Source organism: Camelina sativa, chromosome 2, assembly GCF_030686135.1.
Source record: "Camelina sativa cultivar CO46 ecotype springtype chromosome 2, ASM3068613v1".
In the NCBI taxonomy this organism is placed as follows: domain Eukaryota; kingdom Viridiplantae; phylum Streptophyta; class Magnoliopsida; order Brassicales; family Brassicaceae; genus Camelina; species Camelina sativa.
The window spans coordinates 9,376,924-9,396,222 of NC_141881.1; the positions used below are offsets into that span (position 1 = coordinate 9,376,924).

Here is a 19,299-nt window from a genome sequence, read left to right on the forward strand (position 1 = left end):
ATCTGTTTGTAGTAATAGCACTTCTTGCATCGCGTATCCATGTCGTTAATTTTGCATAGCTTATTTTGTTTGTTGTCCCCTATTTAGTCAAAGTAGCATGTTTTCTTGATGATTGAGATGCCTTTGAGAGATTTTTTGTTATTGCTGCAACAACGATGGGCTCTTGTTTTGATTTTTTTCCCATCCTAGCTTATCCCATATAGATATACGATTTCTTTGTATGAACCTTCAGCAGATGCTTGGAGATGATGTAGGCCGGTGTTTGTGTTGTTGTTGTAGAAGTACTCTTTTATGTCTTGGATGTAGTGTGCTTGGGATTCCCACTTTTTAGATATTTCTTGATGAGTGGTTTGTAGTTGTTTACTGTTGCTAATGGATTCATGGCTATTGGTTTGAGGTTGAGATTCTTGGAAATTCTGTCATCTTTAGTTGATGATTCTACTTGTATGAAATGACGAACAGCTTGCAGTAAGATTCAACTACTCTAGATAGTATATCGTCTAGAATATCTTGTGGTAGGTTTTCTAAAGATAATACCTTGTGTTTAGAAGCCATTTTATCTTATTCTGTGGTTTTATATATGTGTTATGTGGTTGTTGAGTTAATTTCTTATATATTTGTCAAATTTTTTTTTGCATTGGATTTAGTTAATTGATAGTGAATTGCTAAAAAATGATTTAGTTGTGATTGTGGCCATTGATTATTGTCATTTTAGTGTTGGTTGTGGCCTGATGGATAGTGAAGCTTTAACAATTGAAATTATTATTATTATTTTTTTAACTTTTAACGACTCTAGTTTTTTCGATTTTGTTTTGTTTTTATTTGTATGGTTTTATTATTATGATTTTTACTTTATATTATATTTATTGTAATTGAGTTTTTATTATATTTTAATGAATTATTATAGAAGTGGTGGGAAGAGAAAAGAGAAAATTTAATTATATCTTATTATTTAAAGCTTGATGTCAAGGTTATTCATTAACAAGATCGTGATACTTGTCAATTGTATCATTCAGATGTTGACACATCTCAATTCAAAATTTATTAAAATTTTAAAAATAAAAATGTAAAAATTCAAAACTTACCATAAAAAAGTTTTATATAAAAGTAAAATAGAGAAAAAACCTAATTTTATTTAAAATATTTTAAAGAAAAAAAACCTTTGTAAACTTCCAAATGTAAAACAGAAATTTTGTTTTTAATAGTTTTAAAAATATTAAAAGGAATTATAAGAAAATTATAAAATTTAAACAGCTTTAAAATTTAGAAATGATAATTTAAAGAAATTCGAAATTATATATAGTTTATTTATTTTAATTTTAAGTTGCTAATTTTACAAGAAAAATGATTACTATTATAAAAGATAAAAAAATGATTGTGAAAATTATACAATTAATTACTGTTTCTATAAAAATATAAATACTCACCTTTACATAAAGAAAAAGATTGTTGAAGTAAAGAAAAATAGATCGCCTCATATTTTTTTTACCAATCAAATAATTTATTCAAAAAACTGCTATTGTAATATATAAGCTATAAGGATGTAAGATTAACATAGGCGTTTTTGTAACTATAAAAATGTTTAAGTGAATAGACATATAATAAATTATTTAATATGTTCATAAAGACAATTTGTTGTTAGCAGTAAAGCCTAAAGAGTATATTTTAACAGTAAAATATATTTGTGTGTACAAATACACTTTTAGTACAAATACACATTATAGCAAAAAAAAAACAACTATTCTCTATAACAAAAAGTTTATCTCTTACAAAAAGAATGAAATATATATTCTTTGTTAATTGTAATTTTATTTTAATAACTTTGAACTCATCTACAACATTTTTTTTTAATTAAAAGTGTATCTATTTACTTTTTTACCAAACAATAAATTAAAAGGAAATTCCTTGATTAGTTGCCTAAGCCGGAAAGAAGGTGATGTGAGCACGGGACCGGACATGCGGCTAGGAATGCTCGTACCGGACCAGGATGCCCAGGACGCTACCGAGACACTTGCATTACCCGCGGGACAACATCAAGCCAATGCACCAAGGATCACTCCGGGAGCTACTACACGATCAAAGAGCTCATCTAAGGCCGCAAGACAGAAGATCAACCGGTTCGTGCAAGCCTTTGTTCGAGAAGATCAAGAGAACAACCCGGCCAAGGCGATCCAAGTGGAAACCGTTCGCACGGCCTTCATCCTTACCCAAGGATGAAGACAACCAAGTCGTTAGGATCATGACCCGTACTCTTTTTCCTTACTCCAGGTTTGTCCCACGAGGTTTACTGGAGAAGGTTTTAATGAGGCGACGAGTCCTAACGCAAACCTCCGCGTTTTGAAGCCGAAGACGTGGTTCCCGCGTCAAAGCCTAAGGACATGTTATCTTTTTGTTTAAGCGTTGCGTTTTGAACATTGTCTAGAACTTTCTTTTGTAACGTTAGAATAGTGTGACGTGTGTGGTCCTGTTTAAACCACTTAGAGGATGACGTGTTCTCCATCCAAGGAAATACGTCAAGGGCAAACGTGTGCGGACCATAGCGTGTCCGCGTGTCCCTCGTTCCCTTTAAACTCTCACACTATTTAAACCCTCTTTTCCCTTAGCAAACTCTTCAGACTTGAATGAAATTATTTTCCCAAAGAGTGAATCTTTGTATCTTGTCTCACTTCTCTCTTTAGCCATAGTCCGGGACTAGCTCTTGATAAACCCTAGTAGATTCACGAACCGGGTTCATAATCTTCTAGTCCGGCCGTATCACGAGTAGAGCATCACTCGTGTGTCGTCACTCGATCCACCCTCGCTTCCATTTCTTCTAGCAAAACCATCACTTGGTTTGCTAGCCGCTTCCCATCCCCGACGGCCGTTCCGTACCGCTACCGCATGGGACCGTCTGTACGCCCGAAGTCATGACCATCGTTCTATCTCGCGTTCCACTCGTTTGTTCATCACCAAAACTCGTATCCATCGTTCGTTTTCCCTCCACTACCATTCACCATTGTTTGGCCCGAGGAAAGTTGGCTCTAACCTGACCGTTCCGAATAATTGACTTTCTGTCCGTACCGTGAGCCGACCAGTGCTCACATCAGCTGGTATTAGAGCTAAAAGGTTCTACCCAAAGGTTGTATCTTTCTGAAACCCAAAACTTGTTTTTTTTATTTGTTTAAAGCTTTAATCTTTGAGTGTTTCTAGTAGTCTTCGTTCTTCTCCTCTTGTTTCGTTAGGGCGTTTAGTTTTTCTTATGCGTAGTATTGTTGTTAGATCGATTAAGTTATCTTTTGTTCATCGTGTTCTTATTGCTGTTCATCCTTGTTCTTGCTTAGAAACCGATAGATCCATAAAGTGGTGTGTTTGCTTTTGCGTTTGTGTTGTGGTCCCAAAAGTTTGTTTTGTTGTGCGTGTGTTTGCTTTTAGGCGCGTGTAAGTTGCTTTTTGATTAGTCATAGGTTGTCATCTTTCTTTGCTGTCTTCAATCATTGACTGGCCAAAGAAATATCTTATCCATTACCCTTTGAACGTAATATACTCACGAATATTCGTTTTGTGTCAACGAGGTTTGGAATCGACCGGACAACGCAACATGTACGGACCGAGCTACGTCACCATTGACCGTCCGTACAAGCATCATGGCCGAAAACACCCACCGGAGATCCCTTTACCTCCACCAGAGATTGGCGCCACCTTGACGGCCCTTCGCAACGGCATAGAACCTCTGGCCGAACGAATGATGCGTCTCGAACACACTAACCCTCCAAGGGAAGATCCACTGCCCATGCGACGTCAACGACAAGACCCTAAACCAAGCGACCAAACTGACGAAGATTATGAACCACGTCTGAGGCAACGGAACCGACGCGATGACCGATATGAGGACGCACCATGGCCAAACGAACCAGGACACAAAATGGCGGCCCCAAATTTTGCCAGCAAATCTGACCCGAGGCCTACCTCGACAGGGAAAGCCAGATGAACATCCGGAGATCCGTAAGATGTCTTACGCCGTGGCCAAGTTTACCGACTACGCACTTACATGGTGGGATCGCTTGGTAGCGAACAACGCCGCAACCATGATCGACCGATTGCTACTTGGGAAGTCATGAAAACCGTCATGAGACGACGATACGTTCCACCGTTCTATAATCGAGAGCTCCAAAAGAAATTTAGCAGACTCACTCAAGGTTCGCGGTCCATTGAAGAGTACCAAGTAGAAGACACCGAGTAGTCCCTCATGGCGCAGTTCCTCGACGGTTTACAAGGCTGGATCGCACGGAAGGTCGAGCGATAACCCTACCAAGGGTTCGAAGAATTATTGCACCTAGTGGTGCAAATTGAATCCCAAATCAAGAAGAAGGTCGCCTCTACAAGCCGAACCAGAGCTCAAGGAGTGCCTAACTGGTCACCTAACGCCTCACCCTCCAACTGGCCACAAGAGAAGCCGAAAGCGGCCATTGTTGACTCGAGATTCAAATCCAAGGAACCGGCCAGTGAGAATCACCAAGAACCACGAAGGACGACCAACGATGTTCGAAGCCGGGATATTATTTGTTACAAGTGCCAAGGCCGAGGACATTATGCCCGAGAGTGCCCAAACGCCCGGAACATGATCAGTACCGAGTCCGGAGAGCTCTAGTCCGAAAGAGAGATGGCCGAAGAGAACAATCAGGCCGAAGCGGACTTGGAGGAGGCCGTAGCCGAACCGGAGGTCGGAGAACTCTTGATGATCTGACGTATTCTCAGCGCCAGCCTGGAGACGGATGACTCGAACCAGCGTGACAACATTTTTCACACGCGATGCACGGTAAGCGGGAAGGTGTGTGGCTTGATCATTGATGGGGGTTCCTGCACGAATGTTGCAAGCTCTTACATGGTGAAGAAACTTTCTTTGCCCACCCCATGCCACCCCAGACCCTATAAACTCAATTGGTTTGACGATAAGACCGTGATAAAAGTAAAGGACCAAGTCCTTGTTCCATTCAGTGTCGGACCGTACAAGGACCAAGTCCTATGTGATGTAGTACTGATGCAAGCTAGCCACCTTTAATTAGGAAGGCCATGGCAGTTTGATAAGGGAACCTTGCATTGCGGTCGCATGAACCATTATACGTTTGTACACAATAACAAACGTATCAGTTTAAAGCCTTTGACGCCAACACAAGTTCGTGAAATGCAATCTAAACTGTCTAAGGATTCGGACCCTAAAATGAACTTTCTAATTCAGTCTAGTGATTTTAGAAAGTCCCTTAAGGACTCCAACCCAGTTTTATTGATGGTCTTTAGAGATTTGTTGGTTGAAGGGATTGAAAGCTTGATAGACGCACTACTGGACGTTATCCGAGACGTTCTTCTACATTTTACGGACGTGTTCCCGGACTCCCGAAGGACTACCACCAATCCGAGGAATCGAACATCAGATCGATCTGGTTCCTGGAGCTCAATTGCCAAACCGTCCTGCATACCGAGTCAATCCAGAGGAAGCCAAGGAGTTAGAGCGACAAGTGGCCGAACTCATGTCCCAAGGCTATGTCCGAGAAAGCCTCAGTCCGTGTGCTGTTCCTGTCCTACTCGTACCGAAGAAAGATGGAACTTGGCGTATGTGCGTCGATTGTCGGGCCGTGAACAACATCACGATCAAATACCGGCACCCGATACCGAGACTAGACGACATGCTGGACCAGTTGATTGGTTCGAGCATTCAAAACCAAGCAAGGTTTGTACGAATGGTTGGTAATGCCATTCGGTTTATCAAACGCACCATCTACTTTCATGCGATTGATCAACCATGTCTTGAGAGCTTATATCAACAAGTTTGTTGTGGTTTACTTTGATGATATCCTTGTTTATAGCTATTGCCTGTCTGATCATGTCGAGCACCTAGAACATGTTTTAAACACTCTCCGCGAAGAGCAATTGTACGCCAAAAAAGTGCGTCTTTGCTGCTAATGAACTAGTCTTCCTAGGTTTTGTTGTTAGTGAACAGGGACTCAAGGTGGACGGTGAGAAGATCTGAGCCATCGAGGAATGGCCCATGCCTACTAGTGTCTCCCACGTCCGATCCTTTCATGGACTCGCAAGTTTCGACCGCCGGTTCATGAAAGATTTTAGTACGATCATGGCGTCTCTTACCGCGGTGATCAAGAAGAACCAGGAGTTCAAGTGGGAGGAGGATCAAGAACGAGCCTTCAAAGAGCTTAAAAGGCGCCTCACTTAAGCTCCCCTACTCGTTCTACCCGACTTCAACAAAACCTTCGAGGTGGAGTGTGACACGTCTGGTGTAGGCATTGGAGCAGTTCTCACACAAGGCAGCAAACCGATGGCCTATTTCAGTGAGAAACTCAGCGGCGCCACACTCAACTACCCTACCTATGATAAGGAGCTATACACATTGGTCCATGCCATGGAAACCTGGCAGCACTACCTTTTGGCCTTGAAGCATTTGCGAGGTCAGACCAATCTCAAAAGAAGGAGATTGTTTCAAGAACGCTGAGTTTGGAGATTGTTTCAAGAACCACCGCAAAGGCACGTTCACCGAGTTCTGCATGTATGATGGATATCTGTTCCGGGGCCGACGACTATGCTTCCCAACCGGTTTGATCCGTTGATCCGAGAAGCGCATAGCGGGGGACTGACCGGACATTTTAGTATAACAAAGACTTTGGCCGTGCTCCAAGAACACTTCTTTTGGCCAAAGATGCGAAGTATGGTCGAGAAACATTGTGGACAATGCGTGGTGTGTCGGGCGTCAAAGTCAACTACCCACCCGCACGGCCTATACACACCACTACCGGTTTTGACAGGACCTTGGATCGACCTGTCTATGGATTTTGTCCTCGGGTTGCCCCTTATAAATCGGAAGAATAGTTTGATGGTTTTGGTCGATCGGTTCTCAAAGATGGCGCATTTCATTTCATTTCATAAGAGCCACGATGCGGTGCATTTGGCCGACCTATTCTTTAGTTAAGTGGTCCGACTTCATGGTTTACCGCGGACCAATATTTCTGATCGTGATCCGAAGTTCCTTGGATATTTCTGGCGGATTCTATGGAAGAAACTCGGAACCAAACTGTTGTACTCCACCACCGCACACCCGCAAACCGACAGCCAGACCGAGGTTGTGAACCGATCCATTGGAGCCTTACTTCGAACGACGATCGCAAGCAACAAAGAGACCTGGATAGAATGCGTCCCACTCATCAAGTTCGCATACAATCAAACTATTCACTCGGCCACCAAGAAGTTACCATTCGATAAGATCCCCTTACTCCGATAAATCTAATACCGTTACCGCTTGGACGAGGTCGAGATTCCAGACGGAGCCGCAAGAGCCGAATTGGTCAAGAAGATTCATGAGGAAGTTTGAGCAAACATCGAGAGAAGGGCCGAACAATATGCACGTTTCCTCAACCGCGGACGCAAACCTATGCTTTTCAATCCGAAAGAGTGGGTTTGGCTGCACCTATATCCTGAGAGGTTCGCACATAAGAGGAAGGACAAGCTTAGCCCGCGTGGTGATAACACTCTAATTTACATGTTTTTAGCATCTCTTTTTGTCCATATTTTGCATTGTTCATACCTCTAACTTAGCATTTTTAGACCATTTATTGTTGGAATCAAGTTTTAGAGCATTTAGGGTGTTGCATTTCTGCATTTGCATATATTGGATGAAAACAGGTGCTAAAGAGCCAAAAATGAGGAAAAACAAGGATAACTCGAGCATGTACCCAAAGGAGCCATCGAGCTACAAGAAAAAGTCCGAACCCCAACACGATCGAAGAGGATCCAAGAGCGCGAAGAGCAACCCGAAGATCCACCCGAGGAGTTACCCGACTCAAGCCTCGTGTACCCCATCGAGTAGACCATCGGGCAGGTCTGGGAAGCTAGGTCAAATGGGTTTCCATATATAAACCCCCTCTTTCCCTAGCTTGAAAACGAGCACGCCGCAGACCCTCAAACCAGAGAGCGAGAGCTTTTGTGAGAGAACTGAGCGACTCAACATTTTCTTCTTGTTTTTGTACTTTTAATTTGTAGTTTTTCTTAGATCTTTTATCCCTACTCTTTTCTACTCTACTCTTATCTTTTTAATAATGTCGTTTTCGTTTATTTCTATGGTTTTATCATTCGTTTCTATGTCCGAGTAGTGTAGCAAAGTTTCAAGGGATGGGATAGATGATTAGGTGTTCTTGATCGGTTAGGATGCTTTAGTTGATTGATATGATAGATAAATTTCCTTCTAGGTTGATGTTCTTAATGCGGTCAACAGACCGATAGGTTGAGACTAGATCTAGGGCGTTTACAATGCTACAGGCCGAAAGGAGTAGATAAAATGCTTGATTAGGTCAATGCTAGAGGTATATTTAACTTTGAGTGACAAAATCAGATAAGTTTAAGTGTACTGACAAAAATGAATTGTTCTTAATGCCTGCTTGTTCATATTGCTAGTGCGACAGTGTGGTAGTATGTTCAAGGTTGATTGTTACTAGTGCGACAGTGTGGTGACAAGGTTTTAGAGGTTCATTGTCTAGGAAATAATTGCTTGAGGCATGTAAGGCATCCGTATTGGTCTAGAACACTTAGGTTTCGATTACCCCCATCCTTAGGAACTTTCGTATTTCATTCTTTGCATTTTCCTTACTTACTCGACCACTTACCCGATCAGGTACACGATAACCTGTATCGAGTAATACCTCGAGCTGTTCATAGTTCATTTGCATACTTGATCACCCCACTCGATCTTGTACTCGATTGCTTGCATCGAGTGCTTAGGTCGTGTGGTTCACTTGTTTATATTCTTTTACTCTGTTTATATTAGGACTGTTAGAACCAAACCCCCCTATTGCTTGGCTTGACTTGCTTAATTCTGATTGCATCCTATCTGCTAGCATAACAACCATTTGGATTGATAACCCTTTGTACTACAACTGCATAGGGAATTGATACCCTAGGTGAAAACAAGTCTATCAATTTGGCGCCGTTGCCATTTGGTTGTTTTATTTTGCTACGTTTAGGATTTCCGGACTTGCTAGATCAAGTTCGTTTGTTTATATTTGTTTTGGATACTGACTTGTTTGCTTTCGTCTTTGTTTGTTTTGAATCTCAGGTACCAAAACCCGAGCGCCCACCCGACCCGTCACTCGATCACCTGATCGAGTTGATCCTCGTGTACAAACTCGGATACTTGCCTGTGCATGCAAACAAGATCCAGAGGTAGTCAAAACCTGAGTCCTTTCATTGACAACATCGACAGACCTCGGCTACTCAGACAACAACAAGTTCAACCGGAACTAGCACCCATTGAGGAGACGATGAATAATGAGAACGGTCCACCAGCTCCTCAAGCAAGGACCAACATAGGAGCAGGAGATGCTCCGACTACTCAAACTCAGAGGAATGGCATTGTGCCACCAGCTGTGCAGAACAACAACTTTGAGATCAAGAGTAGTCTCATCCAGATGATACAGAGCAACAAATTTCGTGGACTGCCAATGGAGGACCCATTGGATCATCTGGATGAATTTGATAGGCTCTGTAGCCTAACTAAGATAAATGGAGTCAGTGAAGATGGATTCAAGCTAAGGCTTTTCCCATTCTATTTGGGAGATAAAGCACACATTTGGGAGAAATCGCTCCCTAAGGAGTCCATCACCACTTGGGAAGCGTCCAAGAAGGCATTCCTAGCCAAATTCTTCTCAAACTCCAGAACCGCAAGGCTGCAAAATGAAATTTCCAACTTTGTACAGAAGAATAACAAAACGTTCAATGAAGCTTGGGAACGTTTCAAGGGGTACACAACTCGATGTCCACATCACGCCTTCAGTAATGCTTCATTGCTGAGCACACTATACCGAGGAGTGGTCCCCAAGATACGGATGTTGCTGTACACCGCAAGCAATGGTAACTTCCTCAACAAGGATGTTGATGAAGGTTGGGACCTAGTTGAGAACTTGGCTCAATCTGATGGCAACTACAATGAGAAATATGATCGCTCTGTGCGATCTACATGAGAGGAAGATGCCAAGTACAAGAGGGACATGAAAGCCCTCAATGACAAGCTCGATCAGCTCCTCAACCAGCAGAAGCATGTCCATGCTATATCAGAGGAAGAGCAGTTTCAACAGCAAGATGGGGAGACTATACAGCTAGAGGATGTTAACTACATCAACAACCAAGGAGGGTACAACAGAGGGTACAACAACTTCAAGCCGAACCCAAATCTATCTTATCGGAACCCGAATGTTGCAAATCCTCAAGACCAAACCTACCCATCTGCAGTTCAAAAGAACCAGACACAACATAAGCCTTTTGTCCAGTACAACCAAGGCTATGCGCCTAAGCAACCATACCAAGGCACCTACAACCAACCACCAGGATTCCAACAACAACAAGGTCCACAGAACCAGTCACAAGAAGCCGAGTTACGAGGTCCAGCAAATGATTCAGCAACAGGCTACAGCTTCTATGGACATCGATAAACGATTCGCGGAAATGAGCAACAAAATCGACTCAGGATACAATGACCTCAATGCCAAGTACGAATCACTCAACACAAAGGTTCGATACCTGGAAGGCCACCACAACAACCAACCCGCGCCAAAGATCAATCAACTGCCAGGTAAAGCTGTTCAAAACCCCAAGGATTATGCGACTGCTCAAGCCATTTTCCTAGATGATGATTATGAGGACTACCTCACTAGGGACAGTGATGATCAAGATGGGAGGATGTGGATGACTCAATGAAGAATGAGGCCGAATACTATATATCCGAGTATGAACCCGAGCCTTCACCCGATGAGACTGATCGAGTTGATGATCGAGCACTGGTTCGAGATTCACAAACTGACGAACACCCCGAAGTGAAACCCGATGACCTACACGATGATGTTGATCGGATGATGCATCGAGTAGATGTTGAGAAAGGAGATCACCCTCAACCACCTGCACTGGTAGGAGGGGAGTTGGAGGAAAGGTTCAATACTGCACTTGACATCCAGTTGGAAGCGCTTGCAGAGCGAATGGCTAAGCGCAAAGCTCCACCACCTAAGCTTTTGCCCCCACATGAGCTTCAGCAGGAAGCTGCAAAGGAAGCAGCTAGATTGGAGGATGAGGTTAAGGAGGCTGTCAAGGAGATCGGATTTGAAATTCTGGGAAGTGGAATTTGTTTGGATCCCGAGGTAAGAATTGAGGAAAAACTTGAAGATCCTGGCTCTTTCACATTGTCGTGTTCAATAGGATTTCGGATTTTCAAGAGCTGCTTGTGTGATCTTGGAGCTTCGGTTAGCATCATGCCACTTTCAGTTGCTAACAAGCTGGGATTCACCGACTTCAAACCAAGTAAGCAATATCTGGTTCTAGCCGATAGAACGGTAAGGCATCTGATTGGCATTTTAGAAAATCTGCCCCTAAGGATTGGGAGACTGGAAGTGCCTACCGACTTCATGATCCTAGATATGAACAAGGAACCGGATGATCCACTGATTCTAGGAAGACCATTCTTGGCAACAGTTGGTGCGGTGATCGAAGTGAAACGAGGCAAGATCAGGATAGAACATGGTGAACACCTCAAGATGGAGTTTGAGGTGAAGAAAGGGGTTAAGAGGCCAACCGTAGATGGTCAAGCTTTTTCCACTAGGACCAAACAAAGAAAAAGGATACATCTTGAAGAGGTTAACACCACATTTGCCATGGAACCTGGACAAAATCTGGGAGATCTTTTGAACCAACCTACTGTAGTGGAGAGGATTCAAGAACCTTTTCGACATGGATCCCATGCTTAAGGAGCATGAAGAGTCAAGCTTAGTGACTCTAAACAAGCTCACTTGGGAGGAAGTCTCAAAGGTATCTTTTAGTTATAGTCTATTTGCTTTATTTTCTTTTATTTAATTTTTCTATTTTTGCAATTTTATAAAAAAAAAAAAAAAAAGGAAAATTGGGAAGAGGGAATTGGTAAACCCGAGGGTCAACCCGACACCGTACTCGACGCGCCTGATAGTGTCCCTGCTCGGGTAGCGAGTGGAATCCGAATTCCACAAGCCAAGCCCACTCTCGGCGAAGCCCACCAACCGAACCCCTAGCCTATTTAAGAAGGTCGAACCCTTCTCCCTCCTCATCACCGATAAGTCTCCCTCATTCTCTTAAGCTTTTCAATTTCCATAAGTTTCTATTCTTCTCTCTCGATTCCAAGCTCATACGATTTTCTTTGGAGACTAACCCTATTTATCCCAAAAACTAGCTTTTCTTTTTCTTCTCAAGGAATCAACATGGAGCCAACCGCTAGAACCTACCAAAGGAAGGGAAGAAGATCCACCTCCGCCGCTGCTACAACCGGAGGAGACGCCGCCGAAGTTCAACAACCCCAAGGAAGAGGAAACGTTCCACATTCCCGACCGTTAGGTGGACGTTTAGCCTCCCCAACCCGATGCACAACTCGATCCACCACCCGACCTGATGCTCGAGTAACCGATTGAGTAAGCCCCCAAGTTCGCTCACCGAGTCCAATGGCGAGTGCTGTCCACCGTTCTCCTCGACGTAGGGACCTGTCTACGTCCGAAAAGACGCTTACCGACCCTATGGAGGTCGATTCTAATGCTGGAGGAGAAGAACAAGGTGAGATCCAAACCTCTCGATCAAGGAGTAGATCCGCAATTGCAAGGGGGAAGAGACCGCCTTCGGAGAAGGCTGAGAAGGTGGTTGAGAGAGCAGTGGTTGAAGAGGATCAACACGCTGAGGAGGAGGAAAGAGAAAGAGAAGAGGAGCATAGAGAGAGGACCCGCCAAGCCTCGCGGAGTCTTAAGCAAAAGGAAGTCGACACTCCGGCGAGATTGTTCAAAGTCTTCCGGAAGATGAGCTTCGTTGGTACCCGATACCCTCACAGTGAGACAATGAAGCAAATGGGCATCGCTAGAGACGTTGAGTTTTTTTTCGATATGTGCCACCTAGGCAATATGATGCGATCCCATCTAGAAGCTTATGAAGAGGAGACAGTCCACTTCCTTTCAACCCTGAAGCTGCACTATTTCGAGGACCACCCGACCCTACTCCCCGATGGGGGGATCGGGTTCATCACCTTCTCCGTTCAGAACACGGAATACCGGCTGACTTTCAAGGAGATGGAGACGCTGTATGGCTTCAAGGCTGGTAGTGGGGAAGGTATGGAGGTCAGCAAGGAAGAGATGAGGTCCCTATGGCTGAAAATAGGAGACAAGCACCCCTACAAGCCCACGAGCTCCAAATCTGCTCAAATAAGGAGCTCTGTTTTGAGGTATTTTCACAAGTCCCTCGCATGCACTCTCTTTGCTAGAAAAGAGATTGGGAACGTGAACGACCATGAGCTTCAGTTATTGGATGTTGCATTGTGTGGATTTTTGGATAGTGCTAGGGATGGAACACCGCTAGTAGGAGACATAGCTGATACTAGTATGTTGTTCGTGCTACTCGATCAATTCCTGTACTTGAAATCTTGGGCTGTGAAAAGGAGAGAAGGAGGCGGAGAGATCTCTATTGGGGGACTAGTAACACCAATCTTAGTGGCATGCGATGTGCCCTTAAAGGGAATTGTCCATGAACCAAGGTGGCTGGATACGAACTACCTCGTGCTGGCGAGATTCTTGGCCTATGAACGGCCTAATGACATGACATTGTTCAAGTTTGTCCACCCAACCGCCGGAGCTGCTCAAATGGTTTTACCCAATGTCGCGTACACCAAGGTTCGGTTAGGGCACAACATCGACTTCGCACCGCCGTTGGAAGAGCTGTACAACCCGGAGGAGGAGTCCGAGGCTGAGAAGAGAGAAGAGACCGGGCAGAGACATGGAGATAGCTCGGAGGAGTTTGATTTTGAGGAGTAAGCATACTCTCAAAAGCAACCAGTAGGAGTGAGGGAAGCTCACAAGAGAATTGGCTGGCTGAAGAAGATGAACAAGTTCCTGGTGAAAAAGGTGAAGGATATTGCCGGTTCAGTGAAGGTAATGGGAGGTCAGATCAAGGAGTTGCAAAACAAGGCAAGCTGTGCCTCAGCTCCTACCTCGGCACAAGCACCTACATGGATAGGGAGAAGCGGACCACTAGGAGGAACTCGAGGACTGCCACCTCCGGAACCTCAAAGAGCATCATCATACGAGCCCCAAGCTGAGGAGGATATCACCTGACCAGAAGCATCGAGGAAAAGCCACTCTGACGCTTACCCGACACCCAATCCGATGGGGTACACGATGCACTATCCGATGCACCCATCGAGCACCCAATCGGGTGATTATGCTAGAATTTTTCCTCCACCGTACCAGATGCCATACACGATGCCCTACCCGATGAACTACGCGATCCCACCCTCGATCAACACCTCGGATGCTGGTCCGAGAAAGTCGTCTGTACGCATATCTGAGCTCTCTGACGAGCAAACACTGCCACCTGCTGAAGCCTGAGATGACCCTAGCTATACGTTGGCAAGCATGGAGGCTGCTGCAACCTCCTTCTTCACCAACCCATGAGGTACCTACTTCATCCAACACTTGTATATAACATTGCATTTAGTTTCATCTTATTTTGTGTGCTTCTTGGATTCTTTTCCAACTTTTATTTACACAGGGACTGTGTAATTTAAGTTTGGGGGAGGGTCCTAGAATGTATTTAACATTATGTTTTATTTTCTTATTATTATTATTTCAAATTTTTGCATGCTAGTTTTATTCATTTGAGTTTGCATCTATGTGCATTAAAAAAACCCAAAAAATTTGAAAAATTTCGAAAAAAATAAAAAAAATAAATAAAAGAGTGTTCATGTAGTTGCATTTACATATTAGGATTGAGTCTAGTATGTTTCATATAGGATTGTTGCATATGCATCTTAGGGGACAATGAATAACAACCACCTTGTTTAAAATCAAACCTTAGGATTGAAGCTATAGCCCTTAGTCACAGTTCATTGTTGCTAGATCAATCTTTGGAAAAAATGAAAAATCTTTGCGTAGACCCTTTGTGTCGATTGAATGCTTCCTCCACTTGCTTGAACATTAGAACATCTCTATATTATTGGATTTAATTTGAACTTTAATTGTCTTGCTTATGGAACTTGAATACTTGCTCATGGTAACTCTAAAATTCAGGTTAGCACTCCACATTTTTACCAATCTTTTCGTTTAACCCGATTCATTTGTCCTACCCATGAACCCAAACCTTTCTTTCAAACCTTGTTGTGAATTGTTGAGTGAGGCCTTTTTCATTGTGCTATAGGTTGTGAAACCTTGAGAGTATTGAGAACGACAAAGAACTGCCTCTTGATTTAGCTAAGTTAGATTTGAACTAGCTAATAGATTTGGTTTTGAAAGATAGGTGTTTAGAATTTTTATTTGGGGTTGGGTTGTGGAATTAAAAAAAAAGAGAAGAAAATAAAAGAAAGTCCCTAAGGTTAGAATTAATTAGCTCTAAGTCTCTAAGTAAAAAAAAAAAAAAAAAAAAAAGTTCTTGCTATAGTCTCCTAGAAAGAAAGAAAAAGAATATATGTATATTAGGAGTTTAGCAAAGAAACAAAAAAAAAAATAATAAAAAAAGAGAGATTAAGAGCTAGAATTTCAAAGTCTAAAAGTCTAAACCTTAGGGAGTAAAAAAAAGAGTTAAAATCAAGGTTGTGGGTAGTTAAATTCTAGGAGGTTTAAATATAAAAAAAAATATGATGAATGTATGAGAAAAGGGTAGATCATCAAGAGTTAAGCTTTGTATGCCCAAATTGTTCTCAGTCTTAGATAGTTTTCACGACTGTCTAGCATTCCACTTTTTGAGAGAAAACCACCTAAAGAATTTGCTTGAAACCACCTTATCAAAAAGCCTTACCCTTGAAACCGATTGAGTTTGATTCACCTTCCATTTGCAAGAATTCGCCAAACACTTAATTGAATGTGAAAGAGATGTTCCTTATCTTTAGTTGGAGGTTGAGCTAGATTGATGCATGGCAATAAGCATAGAAAAATATTTGTAAGTATGTTGATTGATCTTAGTACCATTAAACTATCTTTAAGGACTATAGCTTGCATCCTTCGGTTAGCATCTTAAGGTTATGAGTCCCCACTTTCAAACCGTACCTTCTTACTTACTTGCTAGAGGACTAGCAAGATTTAAGTTTGGAGGTCTGATAACACTCTAATTTACATGTTTTTAGCATCCTTTTTTGTCCATATTTTGCATTGTTCATACCTCTAACTTAGCATTTTTAGACCATTTACTGTAGGAATCAAGTTTTAGAGCATTTAGGGTGTTGCATTTCTGCATTTGCATATATTGGATGAAAACAGGTGCTAAAGAGCCAAAAATGGGGAAAATAAAGGACAACTCAAGCATGTACCCGAAGGAGCCATCGAGCTACAAGAACAAGTCCGAATCCCAACACGATCGAAGAGGATCCAAGAGCGCGAAGAGCAACCCAAAGATCCACCCGAGGAGTTACCCGACTCAAGCCTCGTGTACCCCATCGAGTAGACCATCGGGCAGATCTGGGAAGCTAGGTCAAATGGGTTTCCATATATAAACCCCCTCATTCCCTAGCTTGAAAACGAGCACGCCGCAGACCCTCAAACCAGAGAGCGAGAGCTTTTGTGAGAGAACTGAGCGACTCAACATTTTCTTCTTGTTTTTGTACTTTTAATTTGTAGTTTTTCTTCAGGTTGAGACTAGATCTAGGGCGTTTACAATGCTACAGGCCGAAAGGAGTAGATAAAATGCTTGATTAGGTCAATGCTAGAGGTATACTTAACTTTGAGTGACAAAATCAGATAAGTCTAAGTGTACTGACAAAAATGAATTGTTCTTAATGCCTGCTTGTTCATATTGCTAGTGCGACAGTGTGGTAGTATGTTCAAAGTTGATTGTTACTAGTGCGACAGTGTGGTGACAAGGTTTTAGAGGTTCATTGTCTAGGAAATAATTGCTTGAGGCATGTAAGGCATCCGTATCGGTCTAGAACACTTAGGATTCGATTACCCCCATCCTTAGGAATTTTCGTATTTCATTCTTTGCATTTTCCTTACTTACTCGACTACTTACCCGATCAGGTACACGATAACCTGCATCGAGTAATACCTCGAGCTGTTCATAGTTCATTTGCATACTCGATCACCCCACTCGATCCTGTACTCGATTGCTTGCATCGAGTGCTTAGGTCGTGTGGTTCACTTGTTTATATTCTTTTACTCTGTTTATATTAGGACTGTTAGAACCAAACCCCCCTATTGCTTGGCTTGACTTGCTTGATTCTGATTGCATCCTATCTGCTAGCATAACAACCATTTGGATTGATAACCCTTTGTACTACAACTGCATAGGGAATTGATACCCTAGGTGAAAACCAGTCTATCACGTGGCGACGGACCTTTCCGAGTTATAGAGAAGATCAACGACAACGCCTACCGCCTTGAACTGCCAGGTGAGTACAACACTTCTACATCATTCAACATTACTGATCTTGTTTCGTTTGATGCAGGTGACGACGAAAAAGTTTTGGGGACAAAACCTTCTCAAGGGGGAGGGAATGATGTGAGCACGGGACCGGACACGCGGCCAGGAATGCTCGTACCGGACCAGGACGCCCAGGACGCTGCCAAGACACTTGTATTACCCGCGGGACAACATCAAGCCAATGCACCAAGGATCACTCCGGGAGCTACTACACGATCAAAGAGCTCGTCTAAGGCCACAAGACAGAAGATCAACCGGTTCGTGCAAGCCTTTGTTCAAGAAGATCAAGAGAACAACCCGGCCAAGGCGATCCAAGTGGAAACCGTTCGCACGGCCTTCATCCTTACCCAAGGATGAAGGCGACCAAGTCGTTAGGATCATGACCCGCACTCTTTTTCCTTACTCCAGGTTTGTCCCACGAGGTTTACCGGAGAAGGTTTTAATGAGGAGACGAGTCCTAACGCAAACCTCCGCGTTTTGAAGCCGAAGACGTGTTCCCGTGTCAAAGCCTAAGGACGTGTTATCTTTTTGTTTAAGCGTTGCGTTTTGAACATTGTCTAGAACTTTCTTTTGTAACGTTAGAATAGTGTGACGTGTGTGGTCCTGTTTTAACCACTTAGAGAATGACGTGTTCCATTAAAGGAAACACGTCAAGGGTAAACGTGTGCGGACCATAGCGTGTCTGCGTGTCCCTGGTTCCCTTTAAACCCTCACACTATTTAAACCCTCTTTTCCCTTAGCAAACTCTTCAGACTTGAATGAAATTATTTTCCCAAAGAGTGAATCTTTGTATCTTGTCTCACTTCTCTCTTTAGCCATAGTCCGGGACTAGCTCTTGAGAAACCCTAGTAGATTCACAAATCGGGTTCGTAATCTTCTAGTCCGGCCGTATCACGAGAAGAGCCATCACTCATGTGTCGTCACTCGATCCACCCTCGCTTCCATTTCTTCTAGCAAAACCATCACTTGGTTTGCTAGCCGCTTCCCGTCCCTGACGGCCGTTCCGTACCGCTACCGCATGGGACTATTTGTACGCCCGAAGTCATGACCATCGTTCTATCTCGCGTTCCACTCGTTTGTTCATCACCAAAACTCGTATCCATTGTTCGTTTTCCCTCCACTACCATTCACCATCGTTTGGCCCGAGGAAAGTTGGCTCTAACCTGACTTTCTGTCCGTATCGTGAGCCGACCGGTGCTCACATCAGAAGGGGTTTACAAAAGAAACTTCAGAGATAAGAGAACGCGAAGAACTAGCAAGACAACCCACCTTCGTATTTGACGCACGCGGGATCCAAAAGATGGAGAATAGTGGGAAGGAATCCAGCGAGTTAAACTCATCGAGCCGGTTGGATAAAGACGGCCAATCTTCAAAGCACTGCACCATTGTGAGTAACTCAGCACAGTCAGTCTCGAAATGTTGACAAGCGATCTTTGCAGCACGTATCCGCTCCATGGTCCACAACAACGCTAACAACTCCGAATGCAGGGGGGAGGGGTTCCGTCTTAGTCACTTGGCCTCCAACAACCAGGTTAGCTCCTCACCAATGAAACACCACCAGCCCAATCCTGAATGCATATTGGTTGGTTTCCAAGAATCATCAATCTGACAACGAGGTGAAAAAACTTGGACATTCAAAGACGAAGATGGAGCTGACATGACCGCCGTAAAAGAGAGAGCTCTTCCCAGGCTAACTTATCGCCAAAAGCCTGAGCAATTATATCATTCATCTCGATCTCTAAACCTTGAAATTTTTTTTTATTTATGGCCTTCCAGATTGCCCATAAAATCCATGGTAATTAAAAAAGTTGATCAGGATCAACCTGTTGAGAGGCATCACTCCAGAAAACAAAATCCACCTTTGAGTAT

At 43.2% G+C, this 19,299-nt stretch overlaps 1 non-coding gene across 1 annotated transcript; it reads right to left on the reverse strand.

The window, feature by feature from the left end:
• Positions 1-9,698: 9,698 nt before the first annotated feature.
• Positions 9,699-9,804, reverse strand: LOC147948352 (small nucleolar RNA R71). Its single transcript, XR_015586124.1, has one exon. It is a non-coding gene; the product is annotated as a small nucleolar RNA R71 (small nucleolar RNA).
• Between the last annotated feature and the right edge of the window lie 9,495 nt (positions 9,805-19,299).